The sequence below is a fragment of the Zalophus californianus genome, chromosome 15 (genome assembly GCF_009762305.2).
Source record: "Zalophus californianus isolate mZalCal1 chromosome 15, mZalCal1.pri.v2, whole genome shotgun sequence".
NCBI lineage: Eukaryota > Metazoa > Chordata > Mammalia > Carnivora > Otariidae > Zalophus > Zalophus californianus.
Window position 1 is genome coordinate 59032304 of NC_045609.1, and position 13431 is coordinate 59045734.

At 40.2% G+C, this 13431-nt stretch overlaps 1 pseudogene across 1 annotated transcript; it reads left to right on the top strand.

Moving 5' to 3' along the window:
• The first annotated feature begins 4746 nt into the window (after positions 1-4746).
• Positions 4747-6990, top strand: LOC113923468 (annotated as a pseudogene). The gene has a single exon (XR_003520335.1). The product of XR_003520335.1 is annotated as a probable ATP-dependent RNA helicase DDX5 (transcript).
• Positions 6991-13431: the final 6441 nt, after the last annotated feature.

A 13431-nucleotide genomic window follows, 5' to 3' on the forward strand; every position in this document is an offset into this window, starting at 1 on the left:
TACTTCATCCCATTCACCACCCTTCAAACTGGTGTTTCCTTTCCATAAACCACTCAATTCAATAACATACTCTCAGCTTTCAACACATCCAATGGTCTTTTCTCAGTTCTCATCCTCCTTGACTGTCCTGTAACCTTTGGTCTGTTGATAAGCCCTGCCTTCCTTGGTGGGGCTCTTCATCAGACTTTGGTGATGTAACACCATCCTTCTATTATTCTCTTCTCTGATGCTTCTTCTCTGTCTTCTTCATTTGTTCTTGGTTTTCTCCTTCCTTCTCCTGATGACCCTATATATGGCCTCATCCTTGGCCCACTCCACTTCCTCCTCTCTACTGTCTCCATTCATCTCCTGCCATGGCCTCTATCTACCGTTGCCTCTGCTTCAGTGATTTTTAATTCTACAGCTTCAGGTTTCCTTTTCTGAGCTGCAACCCTGAATCTCCAAAGGAACACTCGACACCTTTATCTGGATGTTTTCCAAAGGCAATAAGTCAAAGTCAATGGTTACTGCCATCCTTTCTCCAAAACCAGCTCCAAGCACAAATTCTTCCTTTCATCCAAGCTCAAGCCTTGGCATTTTCTCTGATTCCTCTTCCTCTTCCCCAGCATCCAGCAAATTCCCAAATCCATTTAGCTCTCCCTTTGCAAAATCTCCCCAAACTGCTTCCGTCCCCAAGAAAAACCCTCATGCATTTGCCTCCCACTCCAGATGGAGCAGGCGGAGGCCGGTCTTTGGAAAGGTGGTTCTTTCCCAAAATATCTTTCTCTAAAGCCCAGAATCCTATACAACCAACTCATCACTGTTCATAAAGTATAACTTCCTCCTGTGGTCCTTTTTTAAGATACAAAACTCCTGGGGGGAAGGTCATTTGGTTTTGAAGTAAGAAGATGAGCTAGAATTCCTGTTCATTAGTGTATAAGCCTATAGCAAGTTCTTAACTTCATGGAACCTTGGTTTTGTGGTCTGAGAAATGGAGATATTGTCTTCCCTAGGTACCTTACAGCTAATGTTGGCTTAAGACAAAAAAAAATTTTAATTTAAATTTTAGGGGTACCTGAATGGCTCAGTCAGTTAAGTGGCTGCCTTCCGCTCAGGTCACGATCCTGGAGTCCCAGAATCAAGCCCCACATCCAGCTCCCTGCTCAGCGGGAATCTGCTTCTCCCTCTGACCCTCCCCCCTCTTGTGCTCTCTCTCTTACTCTCTCTCTTTCAAATAAATGAATAAAATCTTTTTTTATTATGTTATGTTAGTCAACATACAGTACATCATTAATCTTTGATGTAGTGTTCCATGATTCATTATTTGCATATAACACCCAGTACTCACTGCATCATGTGCCCTCCTTAGTAGCCATCACTGGGCATTAGAGGAAGGAAGGGAAAACTGAAGGTGGGGAAATCAGAGGGGGAGACGAACCATGAGAGACTATGGACTCTGGGAAAGGAATAAAATCTTTTAAAAAATAAATTTTAGTTAGTGAACATAAAGTGCAAAATTGGTTTCTGGAGTAGAATTCAGTGATTCATCACTTACATACATCACCCAGTGCTCATCACAACAATGCCCTCTTTGATACCCATCACCCATCTTGCACATCCCCCACCCACCTCCCGCCATCAATCCTCAGTTTGTTCTCTATCGTTAAGAGTCTCTAATGGCTTGTTTCCCTCTCTTTTTTTTCTTTTCCCCCTTCCCATATGTCCATCTGTTTTCTTCCTTGAATTCCACATATGAGTGAGATCATAAGGTATTTGCCTTTCTCTGAATGTCTTATTTAACCTAGCACAATATACTCTAGCTCCAACCACATCGTTGCAAATGGCAAGACTTCATTCTTTTTGATGGCTGAGTAATATTCCCGTGTGTGTGTGTGTGTGTGTGTGTGTGTGTGTGTGTGACTGTCCGCATCTTCTTTATCCATTCAAATCTGTATTTTTGTATCCTTCCAGTAAATACCTAATAGTGCAATTCCCGGATTGTAGGATAGTTCTATTTTTTAACTTTTTGAGGAACCCCAAAACTGTTCTCCAGAGTGCCTGTACCAGTTCTCATTCCCACCAACAGTGCAAGAGGGTTCCCCTTTCTCTGCATCCTTGCCAACATGTGTTGTTTCTTGTGTTGTTAATTTTAGCCATTCTGAAAGTTGTGAAGTGGTATCTCATTGTGGTTTTGATTTGTATTTCCATGATGGTGAGTGATGTTGAGCATTTTTCATGTGTCTCTTAGCCATCTGATGTCTTCTTTGGAAAAGTCTATTCATGTCTTCTGCCCATTTCCCAACTGGGTTATTTGTTTTTTGGGTGTTGAGTTTGATAAGTTCTTTATAGATTTTAGATACTAACCCTTCATCAGATATTTCATTTGCAAGTATCTTCTCCCATTCCATAGGCTGCCTTTTAGTTTTGTTGATTGTTTCCTTCGCTGTGCAGAAGCTTTTTATCTTGATAAAGTCCCAATAGTTCATTTTTGCTTTTCTCTTGCCTCCAGTGACATGTCTAGTAAGAAGTTGCTACAGCCGAGGTTAAAGAGGTTTCTGACTATGTTCTCCTCTAAGATTTTGATGGATTCCTGCCTCACATTTAGGTCTTTCATCCGTTTTGAATTTATTTTTGTGTATGGTGTAAGGAAGTGGTCCAGTTTCATTCTTATGCATGTTGCTGTCCAGTTTTCCCAACACCATTTGTTGAAGAGATTCTTTTTTTTTTTAAGATTTTATTTATTTATTTGACAGAGAGAGACACAGCAAGAGAGGGAACACAAGCAGGGGGAATGGGAGAGGGAGAAGCAGGCTTCCCGTGGAACAGGGAGCCCGATGCAGGGCTCGATCCCAGGGCCCTGGGATCATGACCTGAGCCCAAGGCAGACGCTTAACGACCGAGCCACCCAGGTGCCCCAAGACTGTTTTTTCCACTGGGTATTCTTTTCTTCTTTGTTCAAGATTCACTGATCATAGAGTTGAGGGTCCATTTCTGGGTTCTCTTTCTGTTCCATTGATCCATGTGTCTGTTTTTGTGCAAGTACCATACTATCTTGATGACTACAGCTTTCTAATAGAGCTTGAAAAAGAAAAAAATTTAAAACTTACATGCTCTTCAATATTTATTGTGTTTTTTTTTAAGTTCCCAGCAACTTTGTGTGAATGGTTTTGTTGGGTCCCTAGAAAAAGGACAAAGGTGCTAGGTACCTCAGGACAAAGAGCTTGCTTGGGTCTACATTTTGCCTTAGGGAAGCCCTATAATTCTATCATGTAGATAGATAGTATCACAATTACTTATATGCATGTGCATATGCATCTTTGTTTATTCGTATATGTCTGTATATATGTATGTGTATGTATGCATGTATATGTATATAAATATATATACATAAATATATAAAATGACTTGGAATAATACCAGACTAAGGGGGGAATTGAGGAAGAGTAGTTTTACTAAAGCCTAAGAAAACGTATATAGGGTAAAATGTCATGATGGCCAGCAATATGTTAAAACACTCAGCAAAGAAACAGAAATAAATGGAGTAAAAGGGGAACATGTTAATAATTTGTAAATCTAGACAGTGTGTATATGGATGTTCTATGATATTCTACTTTTACATGTTTCAAATTTTTATTAAAATGTTAATGTATTAAAGACAGAATAATTAATAATATAGAAAATGTTCATCATATGTTATTAACTTTAAAAAGTGAGTTAAGGGGCACCTGGGTGGCTCAGTCGGTTGGGCATCTGCCTCTGGCTCCGGTCATGATCTCAGGGTCCTGGGATTGAGTCCCACATTGAGCTCTCTGCTCAGTGGGGAGTCTGCTTCTCCTCTGCACTCTCCCTCCCTCTCTCTCTCTATCTCTATCTCAAATAAATAAATAATCTTTAAAAAAAAAGTAAAAAAAATAAAAATAAAAAGTGACTTAAGAAACAATGTGTACAGGGACGCATGGGTGGCTCAGTTGTTAAGCGTCTGCCTGCCTTCGGCTCAGGTCATGATCCCAGGGTCCTGGTATCGAGCCCCGCATCAGACTCCCTGCTCCGCGGGAAGCCTGCTTCTCCCTCTCCCACTCCCCCTGCTTGTGTTCCCTCTCTCGATGTGTCTCTGTCAAATAAATAAATAAAATCTTTTTAAAAAAAGAAAAGAAACAATGTGTATGTTACCATATTTATTCAAAAAAAAAGAAGAAGAAGAAAAGGAATATAAACTATAGCATTGACAGTAAATTCCCCCCAAGATTGTAACTTGGTTGTAGCTGGGTGGGATTATGGTTATTTTTTTAAAATTATTTTGTTTTTCTGTATTTTGTAAATTTTATTTAACAATCATTTACTTTTTGCATAATTACATTGTGAAAAATGTCTAAGAATAAACAAATAGGAGGGTGCCTGGGGGGCACAGTTGGTTAAGCATCTGACTCTTGGTTTCTGCACAGGCTGTGATCTCAGGGTCCCGAGATCCAGCCCCGAGTTGGGCTCTATGATCAGCGCATAGTCAGCGTGAGTTTCTTTCTCCCTCCCTTTCCCTCTGCACCTCCCATGTGCTCTCTTTCTCTCTCTAAAATAAATAAATAAATCTTTAAAAATAAATAAATAAACAAATAGGGGCACCTGGCTGACTCGGTAGAGCATGTGCGTTCAAGCCCCAAGCTGGGTGTAGAGCTTACTTTAAAAATAAAAAAATAGACCTCATTCATTTCCACCGGTCTCTTGTCAAGCAGCTCCGGCTCCTGCCCTCACCACCCCTCTGCCGCTGCCGCCCCCGCAAGGCTTTGCCATAGCCAAAGCCACCTGCAGCGACTCGTCGCACCCAATTCTCTCCACTTCGTTCCCCGCCAACCGCAACCATTGACGCCATGTCGGGTTATTCAAGTGACCGAGACCGCAGCCGGGATCGAGGGTTTGGTGTACCTCGATTTGGGGGAAGTAGGGCAGGGCCCCTATCTGGAAAGAAGTTTGGAAACCTTGCGGAGAACCTAGTCAAAAAGAAGTGGAATCTTGAGCTGCCCAAATTTGAGAAGAATTTTTATCAAGAACACCCTGATTTGGCTAGGCGCACAGCACAAGAGGTGGAGACATACAGAAGGAGTAAGGAAATTACGGTTAGAGGTCACAACTGCCCAAAGCCAGTTCTGAATTTTTATGAAGCAAACTTCCCTGCAAATGTCATGGATGTGATTGCAAGACAGACTTTTACTGAACCCACTGCTATTCAAGCTCAGGGATGGCCCATTGCTCTAAGTGGATTGGATATGGTTGGAGTAGCTCGGACTGGATCCGGGAAAATATTGTCTTATTTGCTGCCTGCTATTGTCCACATCAATCATCAGCCATTCCTAGAGAGAAATGATGGGCCTATTTGCTTGGTGCTGGCACCAACTCGGGAACTGGCCCAACAGGTACAGCAAGTAGCTGCTGAATACTGTAGAGCATGTCAATTGAAGTCCACTTGCATCTATGGTGGTGCTCCTAAGGGACCACAGATTTGTGATTTGGAGAGAGGTGTGGAAATCTGTATTGCAACACCTGGAAGACTGATTGACTTTTTAGAGTGTGGGAAAACCAATCTGAAAAGAACTACTTACCTTGTCCTTGATGAAGCAGATAGAATGCTTGATATGGGCTTTGAACCCCAAATAAGGAAGATTGTGGATCAGATAAGACCTGATAGGCAGACTCTAATGTGGAGTGCAACTTGGCCAAAAGAAGTAAGACAGCTTGCTGAAGATTTCCTGAAAGACTACATACATATAAACATTGGTGCACTAGAACTGAGTGCAAACCACAACATTCTTCAGATTGTGGATGTATGTCATGATGTAGAAAAGGATGAAAAACTTATTCGTCTAATGGAAGAGATAATGAGTGAGGAGAATAAAACCATTGTTTTTGTCGAAACCAAAAGAAGATGTGATGAGCTTACTAGAAAAATGAGGAGAGATGGGTGGCCTGCCATGGGTATCCATGATGACAAGAGTCAACAGGAGCGTGACTGGATTCTAAATGAATTCAAACATGGAAAAGCTCCTAATTCTGATTGCTACAGATGTGGCCTCCAGAGGGCTAGATGTGGAAGATGTGAAATTTGTCGTCAATTATGACTACCCTAACTCCTCAGAGGATTATATTCATCGAATTGGAAGAACTGCTCACAGTACCCAAACAGGCACAGCATACACTTTCTTTACACCTAATAACATAAAGCAAGTGAGCGACCTTATCTCTGTGCTTCGTGAAGCTAATCAAGCAATTAATCCCAAGTTGCTTTAGTTGGTCGAACACAGAGGTTCAGGTCGTTCCAGGGGTAGTGGAGGCATGAAGGATGACCGCCGGGACAGATACTCTGCGGGCAAAAGGGGAGGATTTAATACCTTTAGAGACAGGGAAAATTATGACAGAGGTTACTCTAGTCTGCTTAAGAGAGATTTGGGGGCAAAAACTCAGAATGGTGTTTACAGTGCTGCAAATTACACCAATGGGAGCTTTGGAAGTAATTTTGTGTCTGCCGGTATACAGACCAGTTTTAGGACTGGTAATCCAACAGGGACTTACCAGAATGGTTATGATAGCACTCAGCAATATGGAAGTAACGTTCCAAATACGCACAATGGTATGAACCAACAGGCATATGCATACCCTGCTCCTGCAGCTGCGCCTATGATTGGATATCCAATGCCAACAGGATATTCTCAATAAGACTTTAGAAGTATATGTAAATGTCTGTTTTTCATAATTGCTCTTTATATTGTGTGTTATCAGACAAGACAGTTATTTAAGAAACACGGGAAATGCAGAAATGACTGCAGTGCAGCAGTAATTATGGTGCACTTTTTCGCTATTTAAGTTGGATATTTCTCTACATTCCTGAAACAATTTTTAGGTTTTTTTTTTGTACTAGAAAATGCAGGCAGTGTTTTCACAAAAGTAAATGTACAGTGATTTGAAATACAATAAATGAAGGCAATGCATGGCCTTCCAATAAAAAATATTTGAAGACTGAAAAAATAAATAAATAAATTAATTAATTATAAATAAATAAATAAATCCTATTAGATGGACAAACATTTCAGAGATTGAAACTTGTATTGGTGAAACTGTGAAAAAAGGACGCTTTCTCTTTTTTTTTAACAGCTTTATTGAAGTATGACTCATCTACAAAGAACTGCACATATGTAATGTATACAACTTGATGACTTTGGACATAGGCATACACACCCAAGAAACCATCACCACAGTCAAGGAAATAGACATACCCATTATTTCTAAAAGTTGTCTTGTGTCTGTGTGTGTATGTCTGTCAAAGATACTTAATATGAGACCTACCCTCTTAGCAAAGTTTTAAGTGCCCAATACAATATTGTTAAATATAGGCGTTATGTTGTACAGCAGATCTCTACAACCTACTCATCTTGCTTAAATTAAGCTTTATACCAGTTGAACAACTCCCCATTTCCCCTTCCCCTAGCTCCTGGTAACCACGATTTTGTTCTCTGCTTTTGTGGTTTGATTGTTTTAGTTTCCTCATCTGAGTAGAATTATGCAGTATTTGTCCTTCTATGACTGGCTTATTTCACTTAAAATAAGGTCCTCCAGGTTTACCCATATTGTGGCTAATGGCATTATTTTCTTCTTTTTTAAGGTTGAATAACATTCAATTGTATATGTATACCACATAGTCTCTGTCCATTCATAACTGCCAACAGACTGTTGGGTTGTTTCCATATTTTGGCTGTTGTGAATAATGCAAAACAGGCTCTTTCATATATTTGGTGAGAATGTAAATTGCTATGACATTTTTAGTGTGTAATTTGGCAATTAAAATTCTAAATGTGTATATCCTATTTTTTAAAAATAAAAAATAGAAATTTAAAAGAAGAGTGAAGGAAAGACTAGGAAATAAAACCTTGAAAAGAAAAAGTAGAGATGAAATAACTCCTCAATAGTGGGTTGGCTGAATGCACTATGGTTTACCCACACCATGGAATACTATGTAGAAGTATGTGAAACAGTAGCAACAGAAAGTGCAGTTTGGTAGGGAAAGAGGTGCAGAAAACTGCGTACAGAATGCTACCACCTATGCAAAAGGCTAAAAGGGAAGAAAAAAAGAGAATGTATATGTGCACAAAATATTTCTTAAAGATACATTTGAAAAACTTGTAATATTGGTTGCCTCTAGACAAGGACACTAGGAGCTGGGCACACTGGAAAATAAGAGACTCATACATCTTGAAATTTGAAAACCATGAATTTAATAACCATTCACACAAGTAAATACAGTTAAATACAAAATACAATGAAACAAAAAAGAGAGGATGTGGTGCCAAGTCAGCACATTACCAGGTGAGGGAAATTATAAAAGAAAGAACAACCAGAATGACATCAAAGATAATTTTAGAAGCCTCTGATTCCTATTTTTTACTATGATTCTACAAAATGAAGCTACTGGGAATAACACTACTCTGTACTGATTTACAGCGTGGCTTGGGTTTTAATGATGGGTTTGGAAATTGCGGTTCTAGCTTTGAATTGCCCCTGGTGAGGCAATGGGAAGTGAGGTGTTCCTCCATCATTTTTTCTTGTAATCACACTGTCATCTGCTCCTCCAGGAGCAAGCCCTTCCCAAATGTTCAGAACTGTATCACAAGGGGCAAAACCTCATTAGGTGTACAACTTGCTTTGGTGCACTGATCACCTTTGAAATCCCTCAAGATCCAGACTTCTGGGAACCCTCTCTTCCCCTGGGAGATGTGTGCTCAAGGATCTTAGCTAGCTATGCATTAGGGCAGGCAAACACAGCTCAGAGAATGTTTTCTGGAGCAAATACAGGGTGACTGGCTTGTCACATGTCAGGCTTGAATTAGTTCCAAAGTTCCCCGCTGACTAAGGAGCCCAATGCAGGACTTGATCCCAGGACCCCAGGATCATGACCTGAGCTGAAGTTCCAGTTGACATTCTGCTGTTGTGGGAATCCAAGATTCTCTTCATTACCGCCGGGTGATTAAAGAGTTAGCTGAGCATCTAGGACATAGACAATTTTATTTGATTTTTTTTTTTTGCATCCTCTTATATATGTCTGACTCCTCTCGGAAATAAAAATTGGATGTGAGATGAGGCGCCTGAGTGGCTCAGTTGGTTAAGATCACCATACAGTGAAACTCAGTGTCCAGAACTCTACTCCTGCTCTCAGAAGCTCCAATCAGCATTTTAGGTGCCCATCCTTAATCACCACCATTCAAGTATGACCAGATATCTGAGGAAAGACATTATTACGAAATGCAAAGACAAAACAAACAAACAAATGAGCCAAACAAACAAACAAAAAACCCTAAAGCATAAAAAAATGTAACGTGGTAGATACAGCAGTTAAGCAGACAGAAGAAAACACAACAAACAAAATTATCACTATTACCTTTGGAGAAATAAGAAATTACCATCATGAAACAAGAATGGATGTGTGTTTCAACAAAGACTTTTCAGAGGACAAACTTAAAAGGAGTTCTTGAGAATTAAAAACATAGATGCAACACTGAAAAGCCAAGCCATTAGGCTGGAGATTACCAAGAAAATCTCAGGGGACGCCTGGGTGGCTCAGGCGGTTAAGCGTCTGCCTTCGACTCAGGTCATGATCCCAGGGTCCTAGAATCAAGTCCCGCATCAGGGCTCCTTATTCAGCGGGGAACCTGCTTCTCCCTCTGCCTGCCGCTCCCCCTGCTTGTGCTCTCTCTCTCTCTCTCTGACAAATAAATAAATAAAATCTTAAAAAAAAGAAAAAGAAAATCTCTCAGAAAGTTGAGCAAAAAGTCAGAGATTAAAAAAAAGAATGAAAAGAAAAGTTAAATAGAGGATCAGTCCAAAAGATCCAATATCCAAATAATAGAAGAGAGTAGGAGGAAAAAAAAAAAAAGCCCAGAGAAGCTAATGATTAGTAAGATAATCCAAGAAAATTTCCAAAACCAAAGGACATGAATTGATATACTCAAAAGATCTACCAACTGCCTAGCACAATGAATGAAGGCAGACCCATATTAGGCACATTATTGTGGAATTTCACAAGATTGCGTGAAAAGAAAAGTTTGTCCAAGGTTCCAGAGAGAAAATATAGGTGATTAGGGAGAACTTCTCAACACTGACAAGGAAGCTGGAAGACAATGAAGCATTGTTTTCCAAATTCTGAAGAAAACTTATCTTCCAAAAAGAATTCTATATCCAGATAAACAATCAATCAAATATGACTGTAAAAGTCACTTTAAGCCAACCTAGGACAGAGGTGAATGGAATCCCCAAGACAGTGACAGCGATCCCAAGAGAACAGTTTTCTCCCATTGAAGAGGACAGCCAGTTCAGGCTGGAGCAATAAGATCCAAGGACCATTCTTAAACACTGTCATCACCAGGATTTCCTCGGCCATTATATCATTTTTTAACCTGAGGACAGAGTGCCCAGATAAGCCTGGTCCAGTCTGCACTGGCCATGTGTGGATCAAATTCCAGTTCTCCCTTCCATGTTAGTTATAAGGGCCAACTGAAGACATTCATTTCACCCCTTGGAAGTCATCTGGAATCCAGAACATTAGAGAGAGAAACTGTAGGTGCTTAGAAGCAAAACGTATAGGGCATGTTTGTCTACTAGATATCCTGCCTCTATCCCATACTACAGCCCTTGGATTCCCTGGTTCTAGAGCCCATAGACTTCAGGACTTGTTTATGGGCTTGCCCATTGACTTCTCCCAGGTGGTTCAGGTAAACTCTTAAGAAAGCTACAGGAGGATTATGACCCAGAGACTGTTCACCTTCCCTCCTGGGAGCCTTCATAGTAGTGGCAACATTGTCTTTTACTCACACAGCTAGATTTGTTTGACACTCAGTATCTTCCCCGGATTAAGCAATATTATGTTTAGGGATGCATACATAGGTTTAAAAAAATCTAAAGAAAAAGTTAATACTATCTAGGGAAAAAGGAAGGCATAGAGTTGGGGAAGAGCACATAGGAGACTTTTAAGTACCAATAATTTTTTTTTTTACCTAGGTGGTGAGCTCATAAGTGTTTATATTATTGTGATTATTAATGAACATATGTGTTTTACACCCTCCTTTCTGGGAACTTAGTACACACACACACACACACACACACACACACACACACACACACACACACACAACTATATAGAAGGGGGGAAAGTCCATAATCCCAACACCTAGATTCAACGAGTGTTAACCTTTATAAGTATTTCCTATCATCTTTTTTCTGTGCATTTTACATCATTGAGATCATATGGTGCATACATTTTTGATACATGCTTTTTTTGAGAGGCTATATGATATAAGTACCTTATGTTTTTAAATGCTTTGCATATTTATCATTTTAGGGATCATTGTAATAGTATATTGAAACTCTTCCCCGTTTCAAAAACCATAGCTCTAGGAAAAGACATGCTCTGAATCTTTGTGCTAGTGGAAGCTTGTTCCCTGAAAGCTTGTACCCTGAAAATGTTCTCAGGATAATCCAGACTGTCTTCCCATCACCCAATCACCTTGTCAAAACACAGCCTTCTTCAGGCTCCCTCAAATCTCTCCACCTCCAGGAAGCCCCAGCACCATCCAGGGAAACCTTCTTTAACCTTCCAGGCTGTTACGTCTTCTGCCTCTTTTTATAGCTATTTGTGTTCATTTCTTTTCTCCCCTCGTGCACTATAAATTCTTAGGTCTGAGACCTGTCTCCAGAGGACCTGGAAAATACTAAGTACTCCATAAATAATAAGTGAATAAATTTGAAAGACTACTTTTTTATTCTTTGCTTTAATATCCTGCATTACAAATAGTGTTTGTCTATATAATTAAGTCACTTATAGGCTTTCACCTAAATTGAAGTTTCTCAGATGGAAACACATTCTGTTTACCCATAATGCCACATTCAGAAATTGGGAACATGACCACCCCTGCTGTCTCTAATATTAGATTTGATATTTGCTTTGAGGGTTGGATTAAGGAATGTTCAAGCTCTAAAGATAACAATTTGTGTTTATTGAAGGCCTAGTATGTGCCAGACACCAACCAGCCTAAACAGTTTGTATACATCGGCGATTTAATTCTCACAGAACTGCCGTGAGATAAAAGCTGTTTAGTTTCCTCATTTTACACCTGAAGACACAGAGTCTCTTGTGCAGGGTCAACTAGGTTGTACATGGAGGAATTAGGACTCCAACCCAGACCTACCTGTGTCCCATACTCCTCACTTCTAGGCAAAACTCTCTCCTCAGAAATGAAAGTATTATAAGATCTACATCCCGATCTTCAACTCTCAATTCCATATTGCAAAATGAGTTATCCATCAAATGGCTAGCACTTGAGACACTTGTGAATATACATTTATACTGATAGGTGCAAAAGAATGGCAGATAATGTTTAAGAGAGATATAAGAAGGAAATCTGTCATTTAAAGAGGGGGGAGGAATCCTCAGACAGTTGCCTATGTACTTTCAAAAAAAAAAAAGATTTACTTATTCGAGAGAGAGAGAGAGAGAAAGAGAGAGTTGGGGGGGAGGCACAAAGGGAGAGGGAAACCCAAGCTGACCCGGCACTGAGCATGGAGCCCTATGAGGGGCTTGGTCTCATGACCTGAGATCACAACCTGAGCTGTAACCAAGAGTCCGACGCTCAACCGCCTGCGCTACCCAGGTGCCCAGATGTGTATGTGCTTTTAAGCAGCAGAGTCTGTTGAGTGGTAAAGACCAGAGCGGCACCAAAGGCAAATATCAGCTCTCCTGCAGCTTTGCCTGGGGCTCATCTTGCATCAGATGGAAACCTGGGAATAGAACACAGATAAAGTGTAATTAACAAGGAGTTGGTTTCCGGCACACTCAAAGATAGCCAGCATGTAGCACAGAACTCCTGAATGAGAAGAGGCGGCAGAAGCACAGGCTTGTGCTTTGAGTATCATATGTTATGTCTCTAGCTGCTGAATATATAGCAGAAAATATAACTTACTAGAAAATGTTGAACTTCAGCTACATTATTAATTCCTTAAAAATTTTGTTGTGTTTGAGTAGAGTTGACACACAACATTATATTGTGTACAACACAGTGATTCAACGTCTCTGTATGTTATGCTATGCTCACAAGTGTTCCCCTGCAACACTATTTCAATACCATCGACTATATTCCCTTCGCTATCTTGTATTTCCATGACTTATGCTTTCCATACCTGGAAACCTGTATCTCCCACTCCCCCTCACTCATTTTGCCCATGCTCCACTCTCCTCTCCTCTGGCAATCATCAGTCTGTTCTCTATATTTAAAGGTCTGATTCTGCTTTTTGTTTATTTGTTTGTTTTGATCTTTATATTCCACATATGAGCGAAACCACATGGCATTTGTGGTCTTTTTTTTTTTTTTGGTATGACTTATTTCACTTAGTGTAATACCTTCTAGGTCCATCCACGTCATCGCA